The following is a 17,865-nucleotide window of genomic DNA, read 5'->3' as shown; positions in this document are numbered from 1 at the left end:
CCCCTGCGAGCCATGCCGAGGGGCCCCCCCAACTCGGCAACAAATCACGGGTCGCGACACACTCTGGTCCGGCCTAGATTACCACGCTTGCGCATTACACATGAACGTGCTGCTGAAGTGCTGCACACTACACTAGGAGAAAGATATAAATGTGTGTTTTAATGCAATATACAGCACACTTTCTGAGAAAAATTGGCTAAAAAAAACCACAGTGTTTGCTATTGTTTTGTAGGGTAACACCAATGCAATACATGCAAGTCACCAACAGTGCACAGGAACAGTAATGCTTTGCTATTAAAAATGCATGCCACAATGAAAACATGTCCAACTGGCTGCACAATGTAGACCAGTGTAGATACATAATAACATTACAGTACAGCATGCCAGGCCACATTTAGACATACCTAGACTGGTTGCACCAAAATGCCAGTCGAAGCAATAACACTCATCAAGAAGAGAAGCACACATTCAAGCCTGCATCTCTGCGGCCTCTAACAACACGGCCAAACTCTTTAAAATCTGCAAGGAACTGGCCAATCCTGTTGCGGTCTCTACCTCTCCTGTTCCCTCAACAGGCCCTGTGAACGGCTTTAGCCTCTTGCTTCTCCACTAAAACTCAGGACATCCTGTCCACTATTTCCTCTTCCTCTCTCGGCCCCCCTTTGGCCATTTCTCCCTCTCCTCCTCCTTTCTCCTCTTTCCCTCTAACACCTGGCGAGCTTTCTCGACAAGTCCCATCTATGGAAGTGTCATCGAAACAGGTGCTCGACCCGCTCATCCAGAACTATCAATGATCATATTGACACCCTTGCTCCAGCCTTGGCCGATTTCTGAAATCATTCTTTTCACACTGGAACTTTCCCCTCTCCCAAACTCTTGGAAAAGCTGTCCATCTCCCAGCTTACTCTCCACATTGAATCTGTTGGTTGTCTCTATGACCATCAGTCTGGCTTAAGAGCTGCCAGAGGCATGGAAACTGCTCTCCTGAACACCTTTGAAGATCTGATCTCTAACCTTGATTCCAGTGTTTCTTCTGTCCTCATCCTCCTTCAACTCCTCTGCTTTCGACACGGTTAACCACGCCATCCTGATCAATCGACTCTGTGAGAACCTGGGCATCATGGATCAGGCCCTGGAGTGGCTGACCTCCTTCCTCTTGGGCCGCCCCTCCAATGCCCAATTTGGTCCCTTTCTCTCCGCCACCTCTCTCTACCTGTGGCTCTACCCAGGGCTCTATCCTCTCACCCTGGTTTTTCAACCTCTACCTGGCCCCTTTGGCCCATCTGATCTCTACCTTCTCCTCTAACTTTCAGTGTTATGTGGATGACACTTATCTTTCCCTCAGGCTCCTCTCTCGCTCATTCCTGGTGTAATCTTCAATTCCACTCTCTCTTTCTCTCCTCACATCTCCTCACATCTACCAGCTGCACCTCCTCAAAGGGATTCTTCCCTTTCTCTCTTTCCCCCCAGAAGCTCTCTGTCTCCAGAGCCCTAGTTCTCTCTAGGCTGGACTACTGCAACAGCCACTTTCTCAATATGACTTCTTCTACTGTCCGCCCTCTGCAACTAATCCAGAACAGGACTGCAAGACTTATCCTTTGCCTCACGCTCAAGGACCGCATCTCTCCAGCCATGAAATGTCTCCCCTGGCTCCCGGTGGCTGCAAGGATCTAGTTTAAGACCCATTGCATTGTCCACAAGGCTTTCTGGGGCTGGGATCTGCACTACATCCAATGCTCTCTTCCAGAATACCTTCCTTCTCAAGCCCTAAGGGACAGATGCTTCCCCAGGCAGAGAGTGGGGGAGGGGGGTAGATCTCTCTCCTCTGAAGGTGCCTTCCTCTGGAATGGCCTCCCTGCCCCTCCCAAACTTGAGCCGGACCACCTGAAGTTCCGGAAGCAGCTCAAAACTTTCCTCTTCTCCTCTGCTTTCTCAACTCTCCCTCCCCTGCTGACCTACCTGTCTGCTGTACCAACTGGTTGCTTAGCTACCCTCAGTCTCACTGAGTCCAGGCTCTTTCTTGATCAGTCATCCTTGCACTGCCTCTGGGTCTACCACACAGGTAGGGGCTGTAACTGTAACCCTACAGTCCCTTGTTCTCCTTGCACTACCCAGAGCTGCCCTGCCCTAGCTGCATTTACTCAGAGCATTGCTGCCCTGTTGTCCCCTTCCCTCTCCCTTGCACTTCCCCCCTCCCTTTCCCCTTGCACTTCTCATCTTTGCACTTGCACAATCTGAATGACACAAGGCGTAGTAAGATAATTTGTCTTGTCGTCCCTCTGTTTTCCTTCTTTTGTCTTCTCGTGCCTAAAAATACTTGGGTACAGGTGCATTATATATGACTTATCATATCATATCATAATTTTATCACAGATGCCCAGAAAAATATACAATGCCGCAGTAAGAAACGGCTAGACTGGCAGAACCCAAATGCCAGTCTAGCCAGGTAATTACACTTAGCAGGACTGCTTTATCAGAAATGCCCAGTTAACAAAAGTCATACCAAACTGAGGAATGACTAGACTGGCTGCATCAAAATGCCTCTCTTGCCACTAATACCACATATCATGCCTGCTTAGCATGGACATGGACGACCATTATGATTTATTGCACAAACCCGTCCCCCACACGTCCCCTCTCCCTGCCCTCACCTTACCCAACCTCCAAAATCAGCTCATTGGCACAGAATTACCTCCACGTCCCTCATCCGTGTCCCAGTGCTTACCTATGAGGCTCCTTGCCTCATAGGTAAGCACTGGGATGAGGAAGAGTGGGACTAGGAGTAATGGAGATTACTGGTAGCTAAGTCAGGCATTACCTTCATGGACCTCTACCTCATCCCAGTACTTGTGTAGGAGACATAGTGCCTCATACACAAGCACTGGGATGAGGAAGAATAGGGCGACGAGTAATGCAGATTATCAATAAGTAATCAAGGCATTAAACACAAGTAGTGGTGCAACACCATTGAGCTGACTGGGCTTCAGCAACCCCCAAACCTCCCTGAAATTGTGGGCTATTTTGACTTGACCTGGCTGACCTACAGGGCAGTTGCCAGACAAAAAAGGACACAGATGTTAAACAGCAACTGGGTTTCGCTGTTAACAAGGGCCCGGCCCAGCACTTACTAACGTACAACATTTCACTGTTACTACCTGCATTCAAATGCCACATTTTTTAGGCAATTGAAATTGTGATGTGGGTTTAGTACTTGCATGCCAGGGGAGTGTTTGGAAGGGTAGAGAGGGAACAGGAGACCAATCATTCTCACAGCAGTCCATAAGTGGGTGCTTTGGACTTAGAGGAGAGTGTTAACTGCTTGTAGCATTCAGGCTGCACTAGAATAGTCTCATTAAAATTCAAAAAGGAGTTAGATGCCCCCACACAAATAAGTTTGCTCCTCCCCCACCACACGTGAAGTTAGAACCTCTCCCAACATTTGAAGGGTTAGCCCACAAAATGTAGGTTTTGTTGCACCCCTGAACACAAGCACACACACACCAATTACCATATATACACACGCACACCCTGCCATCCATACATTTAAGTGTGCACCCTTTCACCATATAGGCACACACAGGCAGCCACCCGTACATTTAAGTGTGCACCCTTTCACCATACAGGCACACCCAGGCAGCCACCCATACATTTAAGTGTGCACCCTTTCACCATACATGCCCACCCAGCCATCCATACATTTGTGTGCACCCTTTCACCATACACTCACACAGGCAGCCACCTATACATTTAAGTGTGCATCCTTTCACCATACACTCACACCGACAGTCACCTATACATTTCATTTAAGTGTGCGCCCTTTCTCCATACAGGCACGCCAAGGCAGCCACCCATACATTTAAGTGTGCATCCTTTCACAGTACATGCACACACTCATACACAGCCACCCATACATTTGTGTGCACTCTTTCACCATACACTCACACGCGCACACGCCATGAGGTTGAGGGGAGCCATAATACTTCATAAAGAAATTATTTCCGTTAAGAACCAAACCATAACGGAAACAATTTCTTTATGAAGGCAGAGTGACTTCAAAAATAAACTATTTGTGAAGTCATAAGACTGCCCCCACCCCATGACATGGAGGCCTCCAGTTTAGGGTCTTAATCTCATGGGGTGGGAGTAGCCCCAGGACTTCAAAAAGAAAGTTTCTTTTTGCCTTCACTCTGCCTTCATAAAGAAATTATTTCAGTTACAGAAATCATTTATTTATAAATGCAGAGTGAATTCAAAAAGAAATAAAAAAAAAAGAAATTTTGAAACATTATTTTTTCATTTTTTTTTACTCCAAGAGGGGCCCAGGACATGTGGTTGTGGGGCCCCTCGCACTGCGGGGGCTGCGGGACGCCCTGTTACGCCAGTGCTCTCATCTGCCTAGCTAGCTAACATTTTTCCCTCGCCTCTAATCTGCCTCTGCCCATCACTTCCTCTGCCTCCACTCTAGCACTTCACACATCATGGTCACGTCCTGAGCACAGCTGGCCGCACTGCTTACCTGCACTTAAAAGTATCCAATGTTGGTTGTCCTTAATCTCTATGTATGTCCACTTATGTATATTCCCTGGTGACTGCTCAACTTACTCCCCTCCACAACCTGGTCAGAATGCCCCTCAAACTCCCCCCATTCTGAGAAGCTTACTACTTTCCATCAAATATGATTTCCCTTCTATTGTACGTTCTTTTGTGATCAAAAGAACATTGTTTCTACTGTATATATATGTAAATAAAAACCAGCCTACGTGGAAGGGGTGTTGGGAGGGGGCCGTGGTGAGGTCAGGTGCAGAGTGGTTTTCTAGAGTTATCGGTCTTGAACGAGTCCCACGTCTTCTCCCAGGCTTGCCTATAAATAATGGATTATCACTTATAAACGCGAGTGCAGAATCCAACATTAACAACCAGCATTGTCTGAGCGACTTAAGCACTTCCCACGTGTTTCTGCCATGTTGTCCTCCGTCCCCTATGCCGGCACCCCAGGTTCTGGCACCATTCCCCTCTGCATTCCCACAAACCCCTGACAGCCAACACCCCAAGCCTTACCCCATTACCTGGCTCTGTGTCTGCCCTCCAGGACCACCTTAAATGCTGTCCCTCTTTGTCACTGTGATGTCCGCAAGGGAAATAGAAATATGACTTAGTCACTTTTCTATTTCCCATGGCACCGATTTTTGCTGGTTGAAATTGTTTTAAGGGAAATCAGGCACGTGAAATCCGCTCGGAGCTAATTTCCCTTAAAAAAATGCCCTGAAGAGCTGGCCCATTACTCGTTGATAAATCCACATTGATGTACACAGGAACAACAGTAGTCACCCCACCTTGCAGGTTCATGCCTTTTAACTGCTCTGAGGAAGAGGGCCTGATGTCCAGCCACTCAGGGGCATCCTCTCTCCCACAAGTTCCTCCCCACCTCCACTGATCAAGAGGAATGTGTCCAGGAGACATGTCTGCCTACACTAGGAATCTTGTGTGTATTTGTGATACTTGTACTCTACCTCTTCCAGTGCAGGAAAATACCTTGGTTTCTGCACCAGGGAGCGACGTATTGGTCCAGCAGTCCCCTTATCCCCACATTTTCTTTTCCTTTCTCCAATCCTAAATTCTCTTTATGCAATTCATCTGTTCCAGCACCCCCACCCCCAACTCCCTCCACCCATTAAACAGATCCATTGTGCAAGGGGGCATGCACAAATTGAGTAATTTTCCTGCTATGTCCCCCGCTCGCTGATGCCTCTCTGCTGGTCACCCTCAGAACCCCAGCTCTTTCTTCATCTCCCTGCTTCCCAAATCCGGGGGACACCAAATCCTCCACTCTCTTCCTTCTCCCCAGCCCCATCCACTTTCCGCTCACCCCCCTCACTGACCCACTCTTCCCACTTACTTCACCTCCTCCTTTGCTGGCTGGGACTGTCTTGCCCCCTTTCATTCTCCATGTATTCCAGACAGGATGTGTTGCGCTGGATTATGTGCGAAATGGCCTCTTCGAAATACATAGCGTGGGACATGCAAACGTCAATGTGCATCTTTCGTTTGTAAGGGCAGCATAGATTACCGCATCAATTCAAAACTAGGATCTCTGATTCATAAGTAAGATTCGATTTAGAATTAGCTCAGCATCGAGGCTGCATCCCTTACCAATAGCTAAGCACCTCATCCCTCATAGCTTCTCCAAATGAGCAAATCCTTCCAAACAAGCCCCATTGGCCAAAGGTTGTGTGGTTTTAGCAGTAGGCCATCCCGCTATTTCATCTCAGAGAATGCTAGTACCAATCATAATCCAAAGGGAGGTCCAACGCTTTACAGTTTTAAACAGATGTTACAGACCAACCTCCACCAGAGAACTCACACGAAGGGCAGTATTCAATTTGCCTTATTTGATACATAAGTTACATGACTAGAATCAAAATGCCACGGTTGTTGCTTCTTATTTCTGAGAGCAGCTCTTGCCGTCCCACCCAAAAATCATTGGTTCTACATTTGACTATAATTGTGGATTGACGGCTCTACCACTCATTTTTAGGGGCACGCCTGTGCTGCTGAAAAGTATTCGATGCTGCCATCATGCTCGCAGGACAAGGCTGCAGTGTTGAGCGACGCAGGTGCGCGGGAGATGCTGCCCGTCGATAAGTAGCACATTGCAATAAATTCCTCACTTCTGATCCCTTAAGAACTGAGGGTCGGACTCTCTGCGGCAAAGCCCTCGCAGTACAAGGCTGCAGTGTTGAGCAACGCAGGTGCGCAGGAAAGGCTGCCTGTCGATAAGTAGCACCTTGCGATATGTTCCACGCTTCTGATCCCTTAAGAACTGAGGATCGGACCCTCTGCGGAAAAGCTCTTGCAGGACAAAGCCTTGGTGTTGTGCGACGCACGTGCAGGAGACGCTGCCTGTCGATATGTAGCATGTTGCGCTACGTTCTGCACTTCTGATCCCTTAAGAACCGAGGATAGGACCCTCTATGGCAAAGCCCTCGCAGGACATGGGTGCAGTGTTGAGCGATGCAGGTGTTTGGCGACGAAGGGGTCGGAACGAAGAGTGCGAGTATGCAGCACAGCCATTGACCAACAGCAACCGCAAGGTAAGACAGGTGCGGATGGGGGCGCAGCCATTACTGCGTCCTACTAAACTGCACTACCTTGCGCTTACTTCCATTTCAATGCGATTGTCTCCCTGCACTGTCTCTACGCAAACCATTAGGCTGTCCCTCTCCCGGGTAGCTTTACTTTGTTTTCTGTGTCTCTGCAACTGTTTCTCTGTATTTCTCCTGCACTCTTTGCATTTCTCCTCTAGGTGAGGGTTCCTGGGTGTGCTTGCACATGTCTTGCTGTGTCCACTAGGCCTTTCTCCTCTTCTCTAGGTTTCCACTTACTATGGATCACTGTTGCCCTCCAGGCCTTTTCCTCTTAGGTTGAACAGAGCCTGGTCGGATCCCACTGCTGTCCCTTCACTGCATGTTGTTGCCCTTGCTTAATTGTCTCAGTCTGCGCTCTGTTGTTTCCCGTTTTTTACTCTGTTTACCTTCCCTTTTTCTTCCCTCAAGCCCCTTTGTGCACTCTGTGTGGCGTATCTCTGTGCAGTGTTTTCTCTCTTCTCCTCCTCTCGCCTGCCCTTTCTCTTTCCTCTATTATTCCCACTATGGTGCTCTCAATTTCCCCCATCTTCTCCAACTGTTTTTCTATCTCCTATCCTACTCTTCTCACTAAGACTGGAAGGAAGAAGCTCAAGGAAGACACCTGGTCTCCAATCCAGGCCTTCCCATTCCTGACACCCATGTCAGTGCTTCCTCTAGACAGACTCTCACCAACATCCTCTTTGTCGTTCCTTCTCCCGACCTATGAACCCTTCAAATGATCGCACTTCTCTCTCCTTCCTCCTCCTCTCCCATCAATGATGGCACCAGGTGGGAGGTCCTCTTGGCCTCCTTCCAGTCCTCCAGAGTCATCATTAAGGTCTATCTAAATGGCACTGGCACCGTCATGGCACCCAACCTCCTACTATTTGACAGGCGCCTACCTCACCTCATCAACTTCCTTCTTTCTCCTGCTATTCCTTCTACCACTACCCAGGCTCCTCCACCACCTCCTTCTTCTACTTCCTTGCCATCTACTACCTCTCTGGCCGATCAGCCACCTCCATCCTTAACCTCTCCGGCTCCCTTCCATCTACCCCCACTCTGGCTCCCTTGCCAGATACCTATCCCCTGGCTTCCTTGCCAACTCCCTCCTCCACCTCTCTGGTTTCCTTGACATCCAATTTCTTTCTGGCACCTCTGCTGCTTCCTCCTTCCACCTCTCTGACCCCTCTGCCACTTCCTTTGGGTGCTCCTCTCCCCTTTACCCCTCCCCAGAAGCCTTTGAAAAGTGGCAACCTGCTCCACATGGCTACTCTCAACTCCCACTCTGCTGTCAAACACTCCACTGACCTCTGCCACGTCCTTCCGTGCTCTCCTGGACCTGGATGTTCTCGTTCTTACTGAGACATGATTCAAGGCCAGCTCTGTCACAAGTTTTGACACACTCCTCTCTGAGGACTACAAGATCCTCTCTGAGCCAAGGCCCAATAGGCCTGGAGGCAGAGTGGCCCTGATCTTTCCTGAGTGGATCCCTGCTTCCATCATCCCCACTCAGACCCTTTTCTCCTTTGAATGCCTGGCCTGCAGGCTCTTTATCTCTCCGGGCCTCTCTCTGACATTGGCCACCATCTACAGACCAACTGGCCAGGTCACCCTCTTCCTCTCTGAATGGGCTGACCTCACTTCTTCTCTCTTTTCCTCTACCTCCCAACGTCTCCACCTTGGGGATCTTGTATGGATCTTATATTTACCTCTCCTTTGTCTTCTCTTCCGGTCTACCTGTCAGACCATCATCTTCTCTTGTTCTCTATTTCTACTGATCTACCTTCTCACACTTTGGCTCTTGCAACTCCTCCCTCTTACTTATGTCGCGACATACGCAATATCAATACTACACTCTTCATCTCCACCAGCACCTCTAAAAAATGGTGATTCAAGTTCCGTTTTACACTATTGCAGTGGATGAGGCCGTAATGCTCTCCCCTCTTCACTTTCAGCATCTCTTGATTCACTTTGCCCTTCTTCTTCTTTTCACCCCACAGATAAACCCCTCAGCCGTGGCTTTTCCCCATCTTCGCACAATGCGACTTGTTCTACAGTGCTTAGAAAGATGCTGGTTAAAACTGAAGACAGCTGAAAATCTACAGTTCTTATGCGTCCTATCATGCTCTTTACGATAATTGTCTCCACTCTGCCAAAACATCTTACTCCTCCAATCTTCTACACTCACAGTCCTCTCATTCTAGATGGCTTTTCCAAATTCTATTCCATCTTCTCTCATCTCCTACTGCAGATCCCTCAACTAACTCCACCCTTACAGCCACAGATCTTGCCCTCTATTTCACTTCCACGGTCTCTTGGTTTCGATCTATCATCAAATCCTCTCGCACACAGGTTATTTCTCTGACCCCCTCTATCCCTCTGATATATCCTAAGGAAATCTTTACTGGATTTGTTCCCATCACTAATGAAGATACCCTCCGTCTCCTTGCTCGTGCTCACCCTACCTCCTCCCCACTGGATCCCATACCAACTGTACTTATACCTTAAATCTATCCTTTATTTTTTCCCTATCTCACAATTCTATTTAACTCTTGTCTATCCTCTTCTGTTTTTCCATCCTCATTTAAGCATGGTACTATTATCCCAATCTTGAAAAAGCCTTCTGCTGATGTATCTTCTGCCTCCAAATTCCGTCTATTTCACTCTTACCTTATCTTCCTAAAATTCTCGAACGCATTGTCTATTCTCAGGTTTCCACGTTTGTTTCTCGTAATTCTATCCTTCCTTGTTTTTTCCTTTTCCTGGATCTTTCTGCTGCTTTTGACACTGTTGATGACACACTCCTTCTGTCTGTTCTTTCCTCTTTTGGCTATTCTGGCTCTACCTTAGCCTGGTCTGAATCATACCTATCCCAGAGGACTTTCTCAGTCTCCCGGGCGGGGGCATCTTCTACAACATGTCCACTTACCTACAGTGTCCCTCAAGGTCTGGTCCTTGGTCCTTTTATTTTTTCACTGTACACTTCCTTGTTGGCTGGGGGTATTTCCTCTTTTGGTTTCTCGCATCACTTCTACGCTGATGACACACAACTCTTTCTTTCCTTTCCACAATTTACTGATGGCATCCACCATTAACTTAGCGCCTGTCTTCTAGCTATTCAGTCGTGGATGTCAGACCACTTTTTATTACTTAATGCCACAAAAACTGAGGTTATTTTCTTCCCTCCCTCTACTATTTCTCCTTCTCCGTCCCCTCCATTCATACAATGTCCTCCTTCCCAGTCACCTATCACTCCCATGCCCCGTAATCTGGGTCTCTATCTTGATTCAGATCTTTCTTTCAGTCACCATGTTTCCGCATCTGCCCGTTCCTGTCGATTTCATCTGTACAATATTTGAAAAGCCCGTCCTTTCATGACTTTTAAAGCCACTCAGCTATTGGTGTCTTCTCTAATCTTCTTGCGGCTTTTCTACTGTTTTTGGCACTCTTTGGGCTTCCTTTATCTCATCTAGCTCCGTTGAAATCTGTATTTAATGGTTCCATTTGTGTTCCCTGTTTGCTTGCTCCTTGTGATTCTATTTCATCTTCTTTGACTGATCTATGATGGCTCTCTTTCCATCTCCATTTAACATATCATTTTATATGTCTAGTTTTTAAATCTCCCCATGGTCTTGCTCCTCCCTCTCTTTCTTCTCTTATTGCATTCTATTCTCCCTCATGTCCACTTCGTTCTGCTTCTCATCATTTCCTCATAGTTCCTCGTCCCCCCTGTGCTCAATCTCGTTTTTGCTCTTTTTCTCTCCTAACACCCTTGCATTGGAATACTCTCTCTTTCATTGTTCTATCACTGTTTATTTATCTTTTCGGGTCTCCCTGCGATCCTACCTCCTCTCGACTGGTTAATGAAGGTTACTGCAATCACAGATATATGCTGTGTTTTAAATGTTAATTTCATTTTTGTAGTACTGGGCTTGTTCTTATGTTCTGCGCTTTGGTTTAAGGCACTATATAAAACCAAATAAAATCCCAAAATACCAATACACATCTCAACACCCACCTGGACTCCTCAGACTCCTCTGGGAGTTTCCGCAACCAATGCGACTCTTTCCCTATCCATTCTACCTGCAGGTCGACTCACTCTGCCGGACACACTTTGGATCTTCTCATCTCTTCATACATCCCCCTCTCTAATCCTCTCTCCTGGACTGAACACTTTCTTCTTTCTTCTCACTTGAAGCTTCCTGTCCCTTTGGCAAAGGCCCACCCAGCACTGCCACCTTCCTTTGGATAATTTGACCTATGATGCGAGTGTCAGTGGCTGCTTTTGCCTCTACTTTCTCTCTCCCACCTACTCCTGCAGCTGACTCTCACCCTGACACAACCCTTTCCAACCTCCACCTTTCCATCTCTAATACTCTGGATATCTTTGCCCCTGTCATGAGGATCTGCCTGAAGCCTGCCACCAAGTGCAACTCTTGTTATGACACTGATCTGGCTGTTCTGAAACGAAAGTGCAGAGTAGCTGAACGGAAGTGGGGAGCTTCGGGTGCACCCTCTGACAAACTGGCCTGCCACCTTCTCCAAAGGCAATACAGACTCTCCATCTTCTCCAAGAATAGGTCCACATTCAAGCCTGCATCTCAGTAGCCGGTAACAACACGGCCGAACTGTTCAAAATCTGCAAGTAGCTGGCCAAACCTATTGCAGTTTCTACCTCTACAACTCCTTCCCAGGCCCTCTGCACGGCTCTGGCTTCTCTTTTCACAACTAAAACCAAGGACATCCTGTCCGCACTCTCCTCCTCTTCTTTCTCCCTCTACCTCTCTAAGGCTCTCCTTGGCCACCCCCCCTCTCCTTCTCTCGTCCCTCTCTCCCATGACACCTGGTGATGTTTCTAGACAAGTCCGGTCTATGAAAGTCTCATCCAAACAGGTGACCCCCCCCTCCTCCTCCAGAACCATTAAGGACAACATTGGTTCTCTCGCTCCAGCCTTGGCCGATTTCTGTATTTACTCATTTGCCACTGGATCTTTCCGCTCTCTTCTCAATCACTCCCTTGTACACCCCCTAATAAAAAAGACTTCTGCCGGCCCCTCCATTGAGGCAAACTATCACCCGATCGCTATCAATCCTTTCTTGGGCAAACTCCTGGAGAAGATGGCTATCTCCCAGCTAACCCTCCACAATGAATCTATTGGTTGTCTCCATGACCATCAGTCTGGCTTATGATCAGCCAGAGGCACAGAAACTGCACTCCTGAACACCCATGAAGATCTGCTCTAATCTTGACTCTAGCTCTTCCTCTGTCCTCATTCTCGACCTTTCCTCTGCATTTGACACGGTCAACCACAACATCCTAATTACTCATCTCCACGAGACCCTGGATATCGTGGATCAGGTTCTGCAGTGGCTGACCTTGAGCTTAAGGCCCTTGGAACGTACATCTGCTAATTGATGGGATTGCATCAGAATAATTCTGAGTCCAAATAACTGGACAACCTCAAGAAGATGACAAGTTACTGTTTTATTAACAATTATCTGAAACAGTGAGGTTGCAACGAACATCAACGGACGCACCCTCACTCTCTCAATGATTTGCACAAAAAATACACTTCATATACTCTATTATGCGTCAGAGTGATGTCATACTACGGGGCAATAGTGAAAAACCTATCAAGGGTCAGGATTGGTTAAGGGAAACATCTAGATATACAATCATATAGGCGGTAGGATTGTTATTGGCTGTCCATTATCAGGTGGACATCTTATGTCTATCTCTTCAAACATGTCATTTAAGAAAAAATGGTTACACCGTGTTTCATTGGTCTTGTAAGCTATAAGGTCCTTCATTAAACAAACTAATAAACGCTAGTGCCATGTCTGGAACATTTGGTTCATTTAGCAGGACGTAAGCCAAGACCCAGTTGCAAGGTGGTAGGACATGAAGCTTCTTCACCACCCAATTAGCTCAACAACTCTCATCACCCATGCCTTCTGCCATGAAATTGCCTTTGTACTTGGCCTTGCAGAGTATTCTCGTCCTGGGAATGCATGGGAGTGAGGGCACTTGCTATCGTGTCTGGAACTCCAAGTTCGAACTCTATTTCCATCCTTGGCTCAGGTGACAAGAGACCACAATTTGGTCCATTCAGCTTTCAAATGTATTAAAAGTTGGCATCCTTTGTGTTCTTTCTTGCACCTTAACGTGAGAGGATTCATCCTCTGCACACACGTTCTTCTTCAGAGTATATAGCTGACCTCGATTTCTAGGATCTTGACTCTGGGCCAGGCAGCGTCACCACGCAACTATTATTCTACTGCGACACTGCTTTTCATTCCCCTTGCATGGTTTCTGGCTTATTTATTTTATGATACCAATGTCCAGTTTCTATACAATGGTGGCTCGGTCTGCATTCTATTCACTACTCATAGCTAGCCTATAGAATGACTTGATCTACCTTGCATTTCAGTGTCTGCACATTAATTGAACTTCTGTTTTCTGCAGCACTTTGTTAATGTGTAATCTGCGTCTTTTCCACTTTAATAGTCCACTTGATTCTTTACTTCGTCATTTGTCCTCGAGGATCCATACATCGTCTTCATTCAGTATCTCGAGACGTTGTGCACACTTTCTTATGACATTATCAGTTAATTTTCTTAGCTCTTTCTCATTTTCCTTCAGGGAGTTCCTCCTGTAGGTTGTCATCAATTCGAGGGTACGTTCGATAGGGTTGTCTCAATGGATATCTCCTTCCAAATACTCGCTGTGGTATTGCTACGATAGCTGGTGTCAGACAAGGCACAGTCACATGTCTCCAATAAAAAGGAGGTAGAGGGCAGGATCTCCTGCAGATGTATACAAATGCTCCTCTACAATCCCACTTCTGGTTGAGTCCTCAACTACCTCCTCAGGTTTTCCTGCTTCTTTGTATCTTCTCTTGAAGAAGGGTTTCTTGGGTATCCATATCTTTGTCACCCACCTTAGGGTGCCCGCTTTTTTAATGTGTTCATCCACACTTCAGGTCATGTAATTGCATTCTCCATTTGGGGTACAGAAGACCCAACGTCCCACGTGATTCTTATGATCCTTTGATACCTGAATTTTGTTCTTTCAGTTGCCACAATACTTGCTTGTATGTACTGTCTGATGGCACTATCGGTCCGCACATTGTCTTCTGGTTCATCCTTTGCATCAATCATGATCTTCATTCCCATTGCTTACTTTGCTGTTTTCTGGCATTGTCCAACTATTATCTTTATGATACAGAATCCAAACATTATTATCACCAACTCCAAGGAACTTGAATAGGTTTGCCATGCGATAAGGAATCCATCAGAACAGGAGTGAGAACCAACTGTCATCTTCACTGTCTCATTCACCATATTTACGTGTAGCTCTCTCAACATTGATATGGCTTCCGTCAAAGCCCTGTTCTCGCCATCATGAGATGGTGTGAATGTACAACATGATGGCCCAATCTTGGCACAAACACCTCCTTCCATTGCTGTAATCATGTAGAGGACATATCTATTCTGGAGGGTCATTGGCCGTATGGCCCTCAGCTCTTCTTTTATGGCGTTAAATCCTTTTATAATGGCATTGATTGTTTGCAACAGCTCCCAGCTGGTGATCTGTTGCCATTTGTCATTCACCGCTGTTTGTATTCCAGGCATGAACATAGATGTGAACATCACTGCAGTCCTGCTGAACAGTTTATGCTCGTCAGAAATGTCTTCATACACCATTAGTGATTTTTGTGAGAAATAATCCCCCCCTTCATCTGCCGGAGTTCTAGTGATCTTCTTTTTCTCTAGTGTTCGTCCACTTTTGGAAATCCTTCAATCTTCAGGTCACTCTGTGGAATCACCAATGCTGGAACATGAATATGTACCAAGGAACACACTCCTCCCCAATTCCTGGGCAGTTTCATATATGCTCTATAACCGCAGGCCCAATATCCATCCATCAAGACAGATGTTCTTAAACCGTTTGTTATGTCCAACTTGATTTCTTCCCTTGTTTTGAAAGCACAGTGTTGCATTAACCAATGGGATTACAGCCACTGAGCCTGATTCGTCCTCCACCCATGTCAGCAGTTTAGAGTATTTGGCCCACGACCTTGGACACACTTATCATTCACCTTATGTACCTCCTGCACTGCTTCCTTCCTCAGCAGATGAGCTGCACAGGACATCATTCCATCTTCCCATCCTTTGATCGTACTCGCTACTCGCTCGTCCATAGATTAGCAGCTGTGAACGTTCCCAGCATCCAGGCATTCCAGTCTTTTCCATCCGCCATCTCACAACAGTCCATTCTCTTAATTTCTTCCACAATCACCTTGTCTTGTGCTGCAGCAGGATACACAAGCATCTTGTCTGTCCATCCAGGCTCCTTTTCCATTTGTGTTGTCTTGATATAATCATCCTGGTACGGAAATGACTGTCTTGATCTCCATCATAAGGTTGCCCAGTTCCGTTGAAACTGTCTTCTAGCAGTACATGCTGCTAAATGACTGAGGCAATTCGCATCTTGCGCCGACATCTCGTTTGAAATGAAGGTTCTTACCGTGATCATGGTATAGGGGATGAGAGAGCAGATGTAGCAATTCTCATCAGATGCTCTCTCCCCCACCTTTCTCATGTGTTGGTACCACATATTATTCCCCAGGTGAGCGGAATTATCAAGCTAGGTATTTATCCCCTGGTTATCTTCTTCTGCAACCCTCATATGTCACCTTTCATGCCCAAAGAGGTCAAAGAAATTATCATAATTTGTACTCATACTAGGAAAAATCACAGGTGTTGTTTTTTCAATTGGACCATTAGGATAATAAAGACTTTGAAATGTAAAATACACAAAGAGAAAGACAACCTATATGCATATATATATATATGTATATATATATCAGGCATAGAAGTCTAGAAAAACATTTGGTGTGCCATACCAATACTCGTTGAACTTGCGCTCTATCTATAACTACATTATCCTCTTCACAAATCATTTTAATAGAGGTGTTCAATTTACATTCGTAGTTGTACAATCTGCTCAAATATTGCGATTACGAGTCTTCTTCTTACTGGACCATTTTTAGGGTCATGAAGAAAGGTGTGAATATTAAAACCTCTCCTAACAAGAGCAGGGTATGACCGGAGTATAAACACACAAAAAAGAAACTACAAGCCAATGTGTGGCACTGTTGACGGGTATCATATATTGTCCTTGAAAAGATATGTCCCATAAACAAATCTGGGTATTGATCTCTCTTCTAATTTCTGATCTGGAACTGACGTTTAGGCATAGTACTAATGCAATATTTATTCTTTCAAAGAATTTCAAGAAAGTACGTTTAACCTACGGAATTCTGTGCAACTCCCTGCACTTCCGGCTACAAGTATTAAGGAGTGTCCAATGAATTCCAGTCCAAAAGAAATGTCTCCACACACAGATATTCTTCTTCTTGTCTTGCTTCTTGTTCAACGGGTACTGAAGGGAGGGTCTCACCTTTGTAGATTTCACATCGCCCAAATGTAACCAAGCTCTTCTTCCCGATACCTTAACTGCAGTAGGGGAAACTACCTCAACACAAAGGGGACCATTAAACCTAGGTGTGTGCCATCTACAGGTAAAGTTATTTATAAGCACTTGGTCTCCAACATATAACTTTGGTGGTATCGATAATTCACTCTGATTGGTTACTGGGCTGTCCTTTTCCGTGTTCCTTGACTCCTCCCTCCGATGCTTGACTTGATCTGCAATGAAAGAAACTCTGGTAGTCATACATGTGAAATAATCATGCATTTCACACCTAGAGCCTGCGCTACACTCTGGGCATCACTCCTGACTCTAGATGCAGTGTAAGAGGTGTCCTCATACGACGCCCTGTCACTAACTCATTGTGCGTAAGATGGTGGTCTGAACCTGGCTGATTTCAAAGGGTATATAAGGCTAGGGGTAGGCAATATAGCCATCCCTTTTTCAAAGGTAATCTGATCTTGGCTATCCTCTCTTTTAGGAGGCCGTTGAGTCTTTCACATATTCCATTTGCTTGTGGATGATAAGCAAAAGAACCGTATGTTTTATACTCAATAGAATTCCTATTTGTTCAAATAGCTCATTGACAAATTGTGGCCCATTATCGGACCTCAGCACTTCGAAAACACACACCCATCTTGGAAATACTTTGCGCACTAAAAACTTTGCTGCGCAAATGATATCAGGGTGTGTACAAGGACCGGCTTCGATCCACCTAGAAATGGGGCACACCACCATTGCATCTGCAGCATATTGACATAATCGATATGCAAATGTTGAAACTGACCATTTGGCCGAGGTATTACTCCTCTGATTGTTCTCAGTGTATGCCCAGCTGTAAACCTCTGACACACGATGCAATTCACAATGAGCCGTGCAACATGTTCCAATAGATTGGGAACAAACCAGTCTACTGCAATAGTGGCAGCAAGACTTTCTCTGGTTATATGCGCGTGGTAATGCAAATGCTCAAGTGCGACTTTTAGTAATGCTGCTGGCATCACTGGCCTTCCAGGGCTTTCCTGTCTCCATAATGCTTCTGTGGTGGATAAAGAAAACCCCCTACATTTCCATAACCCCTGCTCTTCTTGTGCAGCTCTACCTTGAATCTCTATTAGTTGTGTAATTGACAGCACATTAAACCCCTCTCGTGCTAGCATGCTTCTATTCAATACTTCTTTGATATTTTCAGTATCAAAACTCAAAACTTCTGAAGAATATGCAACTATTTTGGCTTCCAAA

General features: G+C 46.1%; 1 protein-coding gene across 2 annotated transcripts in view; it reads left to right on the top strand.

The window, feature by feature from the left end:
• The window catches only part of LOC138488100 (myeloperoxidase-like), a 103,376-nt gene that overhangs the window by 20,697 nt on the left and 64,814 nt on the right, over positions 1 to 17,865 (top strand). The window contains exon 1 of one of the 2 annotated variants that reach the window (XM_069614856.1): positions 7,031 to 7,091. The exons of the other annotated variant lie outside the window; for it this stretch is intronic. The gene's annotated coding sequence lies outside the window, so the exon portion shown is untranslated. Of the gene's footprint in view, positions 1 to 7,030; positions 7,092 to 17,865 lie in introns of those variants that run through there. 2 annotated transcript variants of the gene reach the window in all.

Source organism: Ambystoma mexicanum, chromosome 9 (genome assembly GCF_040938575.1).
Source record: "Ambystoma mexicanum isolate Mex_15411 chromosome 9, UKY_AmexF1_1, whole genome shotgun sequence".
Lineage (NCBI taxonomy): Eukaryota > Metazoa > Chordata > Amphibia > Caudata > Ambystomatidae > Ambystoma > Ambystoma mexicanum.
This window is presented reverse-complemented; position numbering and strand designations above follow the sequence as displayed.